Below are 11863 nucleotides of genomic sequence, written 5' to 3'. Positions count from 1 at the left end.
GGGTATGAGGTGAAGAGATGAAGATAAAGCTGGGAAATGTGGATGCTGGAGAGGCTAGGAGCCAAACATGTGGCACTGAATGTAAAGAAAAAGAGAGGGGGTGGTCAGAGGAGGTGGAATGAAAATTCAGTGAGAAAAGAAGAAAGTGAAAGAGGGTACAAGAAGGGTGTGAGCGACAGCTGATAAGCGGTGGGGAGGCGGGTGGGTGAATATGGGGAGGGAGTGAAGGAGGAGAGAGAGAGGCATACACAACATACACACCCGCTCTCGCACAGAGGCTGCGAGCAGGAACCAGGAGCCAGTTAAGACTTGAGAGCGAGTGGAGCTCCGAGACATTGGCTGAGGGATTGTTGTACAGAAATCACCGACGGGGGGAGGCACAACATCACCTCTGCGTCCGCAGCAGCAGCCACGGAACTGAGGAAGCAGCAACTGCATGGACGCAGCTGCCAAGTGACGGGAACCCTCTGCGCTGCACCGACGCGCGCGCTGCCTGCGTCCTCCCGGAGCCCAGCGCAGCGCGCTCCACCGGCCCCTTCAGCTGCTTGGAAGCCACTCTCTCACTCTCCCTGGGCCGAATACCAGGCGGGACCGCTGTTTGGGGATCACCTGAGGCTGCGTGGGGTTTGGGAGGCTTCCACCGGCCGGCACAGCCTGGAGGCGGGCATCTGACAGCCAAGGTAAGGAGGAATGCTCATCGCCTCAGCGCGCTGGCATTGTTATCCGAGAATCCTCGCATGTGCTGGGGTCTGTGCACACATCTCTGCGCGCCCTGCCGGCTCCAGTCTCCGCTGGAGCTGGTGCTCCAGTCCCTGGTACTGGGACGCGGTGTGGCCGCTGCGCGGCTGTGGCAGCATGCGGTGCCGGACTGCTCGCCCCATTATACCCCATGATGCTGAAAGTTGTTGTGGGATGTGCAGGCAGCACTGGAACGCAGCGCCGGCACTATAGGCAAAACGCCCCCTGCCAGGTTTCAGCTGGGTACGGCAAACGAGGCTGTATAGAGGTGTCTGTGGTGTCTGGCCACCTCTGCGCCAGGTGAAATGAAAGCGCGCAGGTGTGTTCGCGCCTCACGCTGTGGTGGCGCAGAGATATGGAATGGGTCTGCCAGTGCTGAGCAGTGTGTGGTGCCAGTGCTGAGCAGTGTGTGGTACTCGCTGTGCTCTTTTTAGCTGGAGACAGCTGGAGGAAGTTCTGCCTTCACACTTGGCACTGAGAGGTGGATTCTCGGCTGAGCACGCGACTGAGGTCTGTTTGGGTATTTGTCATTCTCGTTCACCCGTCCTTCGTCTCGCGCAGCACGCACCCTGTCTCTTTTCTGCACCGAAAGAAGGTCTCCGAGTATAAAAAAAGTTCCACGAAGGAAGGGCACTGCCTCGTGCCTGTGAAGAACATAGATGAAGGCAGTTAGGTGCAGTTCCTATGTGACTAGATTTAATTTGGATAACTTTTCAGTTTCACCGCGAGTGCTTTGACGTGTGTTTTATTGTACTAGTCAATAATAAACTATCCCTGATATGTTTCATGTCTAGCATTCCAGAATACGAAAATGACATATATATTGTTTGTGGTTTTGAATATTTATAGGTGGCATTTAATTCAAGTTTCTGTGTTTTACGTAATACCTGGCACACAAATATTATGTTTATTTGAAGCACAGGGGATATTTTGCACATGTTAGAAACCTGCTCAGGTTCGACCTCCTCCGGCACGTGCTCGGAGTTTCTGCACTGATGCTGTTCACGCTCATGGGTCTGGAACCTCTACACAGGTTCAAGCTCTCACACGTGCTCGGAGTTTGCACAGATCCGGATCACACTCATGGGTCTGGAACCTCTGCACAGGTTCACGCTCTCACAGATGCTTGGAGTCTGCACAGATCCGGGTCAAACTCATGGGTCTGGAACCTCTGCACAGGTTCAAGCTCTCACACCTGTTCGGAGTTTCTGGACTGATACGGATCACACTCATGGGTCTGGAACTTCTGCACAGGTTCACGCTCTCACACGTGCTCGGAGTTTGCACAGATCCGGATCACATTCATGGGTCTGGAACCTCTGCACAGGTTCACGCTCTCACACGTGCTCGGAGTTTGCACAGATCCGGATCACACTCATGGGTCTGGAACCTCTGCACAGGTTCACGCTCTCACACGTGCTCGGAGTTTGCACAGATCCGGATCACAATCATGGGTCTGGAACCTCTGCACAGGTTCACGCTCTCACACGTGCTCGGAGTTTGCACAGATCCGGATCACAATCATGGGTCTGGAACCTCTGCAGAGGTTCACGCTGTCACACGTGCTCGGAGTTTGCACAGATCCGGGTCACATGCATAGGTCTGGAACCTCGGCACAGGTCCGAGCTCTCACACGTGCTTGGAGTTTGCACAGGAACGGGTCACATGCATGGGTCTGAGTCTCCACACGAGTACTGAGCTGCAGAACAGGTCCAGAGCACCAGCACGGCAAGTGCTGAGCTTGTGTGGAGAGACGGAGCTTGAAGTGTCCTGAGTTCCCATGGAGGCTCAGGGCACCAGTACAGGTTCAGAGCACCATCCCAGCAGGTGCGGTGCACTTGTAGAGAATTGTAGCCCTGATTGTGTCCTGCGTTCCCGAAGAGATTCAGAGCCCTACTACGGGGTCAGAGCACCACTATAGGTTCAGCGCACCTCCACGGGTTCAGGGCACCAGCACTGGTTCAGAGCACCAGCACAGGTTCGGAGCTTCTGTATAGTGATGGCTCTGTACGCGTCCTGAGTTTCCGTACAGGTTCGGAGCTTCCCTAAAGGTTCGGAGCTTCTGTAGCTTTGCATGCCTCCTGAGTTGTCTACATGTTTTGTGCATGTTTGGGGCATCCGTGCAGGTTCGGAGCTTCTGCAGAGAGCTTTGCATGCCTCCTGAGTTCTCTACATGTTTGGGGCGTCCGTGCAGGTTCGGAGCTTCTGCAGAGAGCTCTGCATGCCTCCTGAGTTCGCGTACAGGTTTACTGTCCCAGCTTGGGTTCGGAGCTTCTGCAGAGATGTATAGCTTTTGCACAGATTAAGAGCTTCAACTCAGGTTTGGAGCTGCTGAGATTATTTGTGGGTTCTGCAAAGGTTTGGAGCTTTTGTTTAGGGTCGCTCCCCCTCCGGTGCAGGTTCACAGCTCCAGCACAGGCGCGGATGCTCTGCAAAGGCTCGAAACTTCTGATGGCAGGCACAGATTGGGAACGTATGCGTTTAACGTGGGTTCTGCATAGGTTTGAGGCTTTTGTATATGATCGGAGCTCCTCCTCCCGTTAATAACTTGTGCACAGGTTCGAAGCTCTTGCACAGGTTCAGAGCCCCAGCACAGGTGCGGATTATATGCACTTCAGAGCCCCAGCACAGGTGCGGATCTTATGCACAGGTTCAGAGCCCCAGCACAGGTGCGGGTCTTATGCACAGGTTCAGAGCCCCAGCACAGGTGCGGGTCTTATGCACAGGTTCAGAGCCCCAGCACAGGTGCGGATCTTATGCACAGGTTAAGAGCCCCAGCACAGGTGCGGATCTTATGCACAGGTTCATAGCCCCAGCACAGGTGCGGTTTTTCCATTTTTGTCTATTCTCGGATCTCCTGCTCAGATTCGGGGCTCTTGCACAGGTTGAAAGCTTGTCATTTCTGCACATGCTCCGCAGAGGGAGGCGAGTAATGAATTAACAGGCGCCTTAGAAGAGTCCTCAATGAGGCGAAAAAAACAGCGATCAGGACTGACATTACGTTAACCATTTCCGCATGGCACCGAGCCTGCCACCTACTGATTAATATTGTATCGGGCAGCGAATGAGAGAAGTGACTCGTGCATTTATGATCAGTTTGCCTCTGTGAAATAACCCGCTGTGTTTGATCTCTGCCTTTTAAGAGAGAATGGATTCCAGTGCAGGGAGTTCTTGAACAGTAGGGATCTACACTACACCATACATCTCGAGCAGGGGCTGCTGTTGTAGGCAGCGGAAGTGTTTCATGTACTCTGGAGAGGGTTGTCTAACACAGAGGAGAGGTGTCTGTACACAGAAGGCAACTCTTTGTGCACCAAAGAGAGTTATCTGTTCACAAGTAAGTCTGACTTTCCAAGAAAAGACGAGTTTAAGAACAGCGACAACTAAAGCCACAGTTAAGCCACGACCAAGAAAGATGACTTAGTCCCTCATTACAAGATGGGGGCAAAATGTGGGGATATTTCACTACTAAATCCAAATCAACAGAAGAGTGACTAAAAACGAAAAAACACACATAAGAAGGTGGAGGTAAAGACATTCAATTACTGCCACCAAAACAAGAGTTCAAGAAAAAGAAAGAGCAATAAGGTAGGTTTTGCAGACGCAGTGCAGAAAAAGAACCTCCACCTTCTTATGTGTGTTTTTTCGTTTTTAGTCACTCTTCTATTGATTTGGATTCAGTATTTCAAAAGGGGTATAAGAGTGGCCTATTGACCCTTTCTCTCCTGTTGATTATTGATATTTTACTACTACCCCATGGTGAGATAATCAAGACGTGTGGTAAATACCTCCTATCCCAGTTTTTAGTTTGGAAGTAGGAATAACAAGCAAAATCAGTTTTTAAATCACCAAATGTTGCATGGTGTGACATTTTTGGGCCTTTTCCTTCAATACATTTTGCCAGCTTTGGCCTGTAGGGATATATTAGGGAAAAACGCATACTTGATCTCTGTGCAAACACCTATTTGTACAGGAAACAGAATGTAACCTTAAAATGTGATGAGTGCCTATGGGCCTATTCATGAGTGCGCCAGGGAACAGTGACGGCTGCTTCGGACCGGGAGTGGTTATGGAAATAGATTAAAAAAAAATAATAAAAAAATAAACTTACATTTTCCTTTGTTTACGGCACCGCCCCTCTTTTGTCCTCTTCAGGTATGCTACAGAACTGGAAGTACTCCGGCTTCCGGGCTTTCCCAGCCAATCACGACGCTGCAGAAGCAGCATCCTGATTGGTCTGAGCGTCCAGTCTGGACGTTCAGGCAGTGCCTGGGGAGGCTGGACATGTTCTCCTCCACTGTGCCGTGCAACATAGTTCAATGGAGAACATGCCAAGTGAGCATGGTGGTTTGGCGGCCACACATGGCAATGCACTTAGAGGAGTGCAAACTACCCCTCACTCTGCTTGGCGTCACAGAGCCGAGCCCTGCCCCCACCTGGCTCTGAGTGCCGCATAGAAAAATAAAATGACAATAACGACCTATTATTATCACTTTATTTTTCTTTTGTGCACTGCTTAAATAGAAGTGGGGTGACGCTCCTCCTCCTTAGTGGAGAAACCACCCATGCTCGGGAGATAGTTGGTATTTAATGCACCGGATAAAGTTAGACACTACACAGTTCAGATTTTGGGGGGGACAATTATCACTTATCCCAAGTATTTTCCTTTTAATGGGGAATAACATGCAGATTTTGGTGGTTACATTTATTCAGACAGATGTTTGATTGCTTTGAGCTAGAGCTCTGCTTACCTATAAGTCTGGCTCACAATGTCTTTGAAACAACTACATCCAACTTCACGGTCTGCTTGATGGGCATAAACAGCGAATTTCCCCTGCTGGTCGTATTTCAAATCAAAATATGCTTTAAACACAAGGTGTCATTTCCCTTAGTCCATTAGGATATCCATGAGGTGGTGGAAATATATGAAACTAATTCACTGTGGACATATTTAGTTCCATTTGTGGTTATGGGTGTTGTAAAGTGACCCCTTTTAAGGTGAACACCCCCAGTTTTTCTTCATTTTCCTGGGGCTCATCTGCTGGTAATCTTGAACTCTAGCACTGGGACACTGCTATTCAGTGTGCAGTGTATGTGCTCTGACCGCTAAACCAAAGTCAAAATTGACTGAACCTTTTGAGTCCAAAGTTGAGCAGATTTACTTACAAGGTTCACCCACAGGAAGACTGGCAGTTGTGCGTTCTGGGCTCCCTGCATTCACAGGTGATGTGAACCTTCTTGCAAGTCAGGTTTCAGAAATAAACACTTTAAATGTAGAAAGAAAGTGCGGTCAGTGTTGGACTGGGCCAGAAAATAGGACGGGGTACCAAAATAACAGTGCCCCCCCATTAGTGAACAGCAGCTAATAAAAAGGGGCCTGAATTCTGCAAATCGAGACAGTTTTGAACTTGTAAAGACATGCTGTATAGGAGCTTTGCAATATATTGGAGACAACACGCATTTGTGCTGGCTGCTGGCAATGGTAGTTATGATATTGGGGAAATAAACAGTATAAATTGACAGAGCCGGCCATAAAGCAGGCGCACAGTCAGCCATAAAGTCAGCCCACATACTGACTTGTCAGACCTGCCCTTCTAGCACTACCAGTTTTTTTATAGGCCAGTTGGACCCTCAGTGCTTAATTTATAAAATAATGAGCGCCGTTGCCCAAAGCTCTGCTTAGAAGCCCACAGCGGCTGCTATTACATGTTGGCGGAGCAAGTAACAAGCCTGTGCAGTCTTCGTTCCACCTTATACCTACCTCTTTAATGCACGGCCATGCACACCCTGCACTTTTATCTCACTCTTGCCTCTGCTTTCTCCTTTTGAAATGTTTTTTTTCTCTTTCTCCATTGTTCCACTTCATTTGTTGTTCCCTCTCTTGCTCTCTGTTAATGTCTGATGAGGAAAAATAAGTGCTGGTCCCCAAAAAACAGTGCCAGTGTCCCCTACGGAAGCCACTGGCTCAATTTAAGCACCACAGACCCTGAGTGCGGTTTCTTAGAGACACAAAAGTGAGATGTCATGGAGAACACTGTGCTTCCATTCCAGGCTGAAGTGCTAGGGCTCTCTGTTGGTAACCTGATGGAAAGTGCACTTGACAAGAGGTTTGAGGTGTGGAAGGAGGACTGGCAGAGGCCTGCACAATAATGGGACTGTCACTGGGCTGTGTTATCAAAGTGATGACAGGTCATGTCTCACGGCTGCATGGAATCTCCAACATGAATTCACCATCAAGAGAAAGAGAATAGACTTGTCACCTCACATAGACACTTTGCTGCACCCTTACTGACAGTATGTTTCCACAGCTCCGTACTCCACCACAGACTCCGGCCTGTGATGAAAACTTCAGAGCCACTTGGCAACTCATCGTTGACTGCATACAGCACCACACTGCTGTACAAGCAGCACCCGATGTGCTACAAAAATACTAAACAAGAAGAGCAGCATCAAAATAAACAGTCACAACATCCATGGAGTACCCAAACCAATGTGTTTCTTCTATGTCTTGAGTTTTGCACTGTTGGTCTGTTTTCTGTATCTGTTTGGTGTGTTGATGCTTCTTTTTAACACGTCACATATGTGCAACCAATAGCAGTAACTTTGGATATTTTTCACCACTACTGCTCTAGTTTGTCCCAGGCATCCTGTCTCAGAAGTGTTAGGTGATAGCATTAAGGTGCCCAGACCCACTGAGCTCACAGTATTCGAAGTAACCTGGAAAGCATAACTCAGGGGCTGGCTCCTGAGAGCTTAATGCAAAACATTTCATGAACAGGGTCGCACTGGCCTATAGGGTAATCTGGCAGTGCCTGATGGGCTGGTCTGAGAGGTCAGTGTGTAAGCTGCTTCTATGGCTGTTTGTGGGTCTGTTTTATGGTTTGCTGGCCAGTTTTTACCGTTGATTTCCCTGATAGTAAAGCAAACATTGCCTGCAGCAAGCACCAATCCATACAGTCTTCCATACATTGCAAAACACCTACACAGCTTGTCCTACATGTTCACTACTGCCCACATTTTCAAACATTGGATACTTTTGTAGCTGTTTAATTTACTAATCGGGGCCACTTTTGTTTTGATGCCCAGGCCTGTTTTCTGTCCTAATCCGAACCTGCTCACGAAACAGCATTAGTCCTGATTAGTCATGAGAATGCAAGAACTATTTAACAAGAACTGCACCAATGGTTCCATTGGGCAAATGTCTCTCATTTTGCCAATGATAAGCTGGCAATGCTTGCAAGTTCCTCTAATGGAGCAAATGTTCTGTTGAGGGTTGTGCAAATAGCAACATCATTAGACTCCCAATTTTTCATATTTTATTTAAACTACCATAGATACTGGTGCTAGTTGACAGTCACCTTTGGGCTCAAGGGATTAAACAAACTTCACAAAAGGCAAACATCAGTATCTTCGCAGTAGTGTAGCAAGGATGCCATGGACCCTGGTTCAAGCAAGGAAAGTCGCCATTTAATTGCTGTTGGGGTAGTAAAATACAGAAAATAACAGGGTTCAGTGGCCCCTCAGGGCTCTGTACCCCAGTGCCACTGCACCTGTTGCACTATTAGTAGTCATGCCTTGTCCCTTGGCAACATTGTACTAGCAAATACTATATATTTTGCATGCCCCTTTTACTACATAGTCATATCTATATATTAAATACAGAATTACCAACATATTACAATTTATTTTCTAAATTGGAGTAGGGAAGCTTCACTGCACTACTGAAGATGATATTGACATGAATGTGTCAGTACAGAATATTGACTTGCAATAGCAGAAATGAAAATATGGGTCTTTTATATAAGATTTCCGTTACCCATCCTAGGTCATTGCTTATCACTGATGATACAACAGACACAACCAAAAAACTCTTTAGGTGGAGTTTGTCTTCAGATATTGCTAGAGTTGAAAGATAAAAGGTTAATATTGGGAATTTTCAAATAGCTATCACGTATAAATACATAATTACATGGATTAATATAATAGAAAGACATTTCAGAGTTGGCACATTTAATTTACTTATAGGTCCCCAGTCAAGTGATACTACATGTACCAAGTGATACTACATGTACCCAGGGCCTGTACACTAAAGGCCTCAAGTGGGACTGCAGCACTCATTGTGTTACCCACTTAAAGTAGCCCTTTACACATGTCTGTGTGTGCAGTTTTAAACTGCCATTTCAACCTTGCAAAAGAAAACTTTTGCCAGTCCTAATCCTTCCTTTTTAATACACATAAGTCACTCATAGCTTAGGCCATAAAAGCCCGTAGGGCAGGGTGCCATGTATTTAAAAAGGTGGACATGTACTGTTAAGTTTTAATATCCTGGCAGTGAAATCCCCTTGAATTCGTTTTTCACTTCTGTAAAGCCAATCTCTCTAATAGGATAGCATTGGGGGACCTTATTACATTTCATAAGTAATAATCTTTGTTTGGGAGCTGGTTGGAATGTCATGTTTGGTGTCTGAAGAATTTAGGTTTAAACCCCTTTCTTATGGTAAAGTTGTATTTTAAGTCACAATTCATAAATCACAGCTTTTGGGAAGTTGGCATGTTTTTCTTGTCCTAACTATTTGGTGCCTGCAACCTGTTCCTGTTTCACATGACTAGCTATAGTTGTCAGTTGGTCTTTGTGGATTCACCCTAGACTGTATCGCAATAGAGGGTCTCGGTGTTGGTAGGATGGGTCATGGTGGCTTGATGGGAGAGGGGCAGAGCTTTCACCTACCACACTTGCATTTCAATGTGACTGGTCAAGTTCACACACAAAGGACTTTATATTTGGGAAAATGTTAGTCATTTCCATAGTACTCTCCACTTCACACCCCCATTTCTGAGAACCCAAGTTTAGTGTGGCTGTAGGCTTTGGCCATCTTGGGCCTGTTTGCATTTATGCATAGAGGAACTAATGAATAAGTAGGCAGGCCAGGGCCTGGGAACATTTACTCCATTGGTCAGAGAGGGAATCTCCAAGGATCAATATTTGGTCCTGGTTGGCTCTTGAAACATAAAAAGCTAAATAGGAGACTCCTGTGAAGAATCCCAGTGGGCCAGCGGCAACTGGACTGAAGCTGAACTTTTCTATTGGTCTATGTCTGACACCCTGAGATTCTAGTGGAGCCTTCCCCTAGGATCCTTAGAAGTGTCCTCCTGTTGTTGTTTGAGCACCAGAGGAAAGTTTGGACACATTGGGAAATTTTAGCTTCAGAGCTTCAGGGGTATCTGCCTGAAAACATATTCAGCCATCAGTTCCACTGCATTGGATTGGATTTCATCTTCACCCTGCATTGAGATCTCCACACCTTCGAAAAAAAATCCCATTCTTAATTGAGATTTAGAAAATTATCAGAGAGAAAACTCCAAAGCCACAGAGCACCAGAGAACAAACCTGCTTCAAGTATTTGGCCTTCAGTTCTTGGGTAGCTGTTACAGTTTCAGCAGTGTACCACCTGGAGATGATTTTTCTTCACAAGAGGTAACAAAGTTTCATTCTGCATTGGGACTTAGAAAAAATTTCAACATTTTTCAATAAGAAAGTGACTAAGTCTCTTTTGGAAGTGAGAATCTTGAATCTTTTTTAAGGTTTTTGACTTCCATATTTTGACAGGTACCAATCCACTTGGTGTATTCCATGCAGGCTCCTTTGCGTTGGGCCTAAAATTTCACCTGTGTCCCGGTCTACTGCGACCAATGACTTACATTGGGACCTTGAGTTTTCCTGGCGTTTTAACATTATTCGTTTAAAGCATAATATCTCTGATTCTACTTACTGGAGTTTTGTCATTTTGGTTTTATTTTACAAAAAAAAATCTATTTATTTTACATTTGGGTGTGGACTTTTATTGTGACTTTTTCTACTGTTTATGCACTGCTTAAATACCTTAGACAATGCTCTTGATTTAAGCCTTGCTGCTTTGTGTCATACTACCAGCGATTGAGCACAGGTTTATTTAATTCAAATTGTGTGACACTTGTTCACCCACATAATATTTCACTTTCCTACATTTAGCATTTTTTTGTTTTGTTTTCTGTTATAGTTTATTGAATCCTGCAATAATTATTTTAAGTATTTCCCTTTTCAATTAACCTTGAAGTGAACGTTGTGGAAGTCCCTTATTTCTTAACTGTACTACTGTTTGGTTGTTCAGCGGCATATACATCACTCATTTTATATTCTCTTGTGGATTACCTAACTACAATAAATGAGTAATAGAACCTCATGGAAAAGCTTTTTCCTCCATGCCTGCACTGCAGGATACGGCCCTGTAGGCCTGTATGCATACATTTTCATTCATTCCTTATGGCTTTGATGTTAAAAGTCATCTTATTTGATTTTCACAGAAAACCAACATTCTCATTCATGTATGGTTTGGTTCAATTTAATTTGAGAGCTATTAAATAAATTAATATATTTTACTATTGATATAAAACTTGAGTTGGGCATTACATAATAAAACATTTTTTAAAATGTATTTATTCTAAAATTGGTGTTCCATGCACTCCCCATAAAATCACTAAAACTAAGCTGTGATCCAGTTTAAAATCTATTAAGCATCCCAGAACTATCTTATGAGAGTAGAATGTGGGTAGAGTAAAAACCATTCTTATAGCCTTACAGATTGCTGCTGATGGCTATACCAGTTCTTAAAGACCCAGAACCTCAGGTGAGGTTTCTATAACGAGGGAGAGGGCCCCTACCAACGATTGAAGCCTAAGGAAGAAGGGCTATATAAGAATATTGGAAACTTGCACCCTGTGAGGGTAGAGCATTCTAAATAAAAAAGGGAGAAACAGAAAGACAAACATTGGATTATTTAAGGAGAAGGTTTATACCCGCCCTTATTAGCCCATGGCCACTTCATTGTCGTCAACGGAGGTCCCATTATTCCAATGTTATAATTAAAGGCATAACACTTTTAACCAGCAATTGCTAATAACAATACCAATTTGCGACCTGGGGCTGAGGCCTTGATTTCCCATAGCATTCATTATTTTACCATGTTAATAAACCTATGTGTACATACAACAAAATGGCTGGATCAGGACATGCTCCCAGTTCAGACATTGAATGTCAATGTCCCAGTGGCATAGCATCAGATTTTTCTGCACTAAGCATCAGTCTAGT

General features: G+C 45.4%; 1 protein-coding gene across 1 annotated transcript in view; it reads left to right on the top strand.

Moving 5' to 3' along the window:
- The first annotated feature begins 271 nt into the window (after nt 1-271).
- CNTN5 (contactin 5) overlaps nt 272-11863 on the top strand; it is a 3039905-nt gene continuing 3028313 nt past the window's right edge. The window contains exon 1 of the mRNA XM_086935289.1: nt 272-680. The gene's annotated coding sequence lies outside the window, so the exon portion shown is untranslated. The remainder of the gene's footprint in view (nt 681-11863) is intronic.

Source organism: Lissotriton vulgaris, chromosome 8 (genome assembly GCF_964263255.1).
Source record: "Lissotriton vulgaris chromosome 8, aLisVul1.2, whole genome shotgun sequence".
Lineage (NCBI taxonomy): Eukaryota > Metazoa > Chordata > Amphibia > Caudata > Salamandridae > Lissotriton > Lissotriton vulgaris.
Note: the sequence above shows the minus strand (reverse complement) of the source record. Positions and strands in the feature narration are given on the sequence as shown.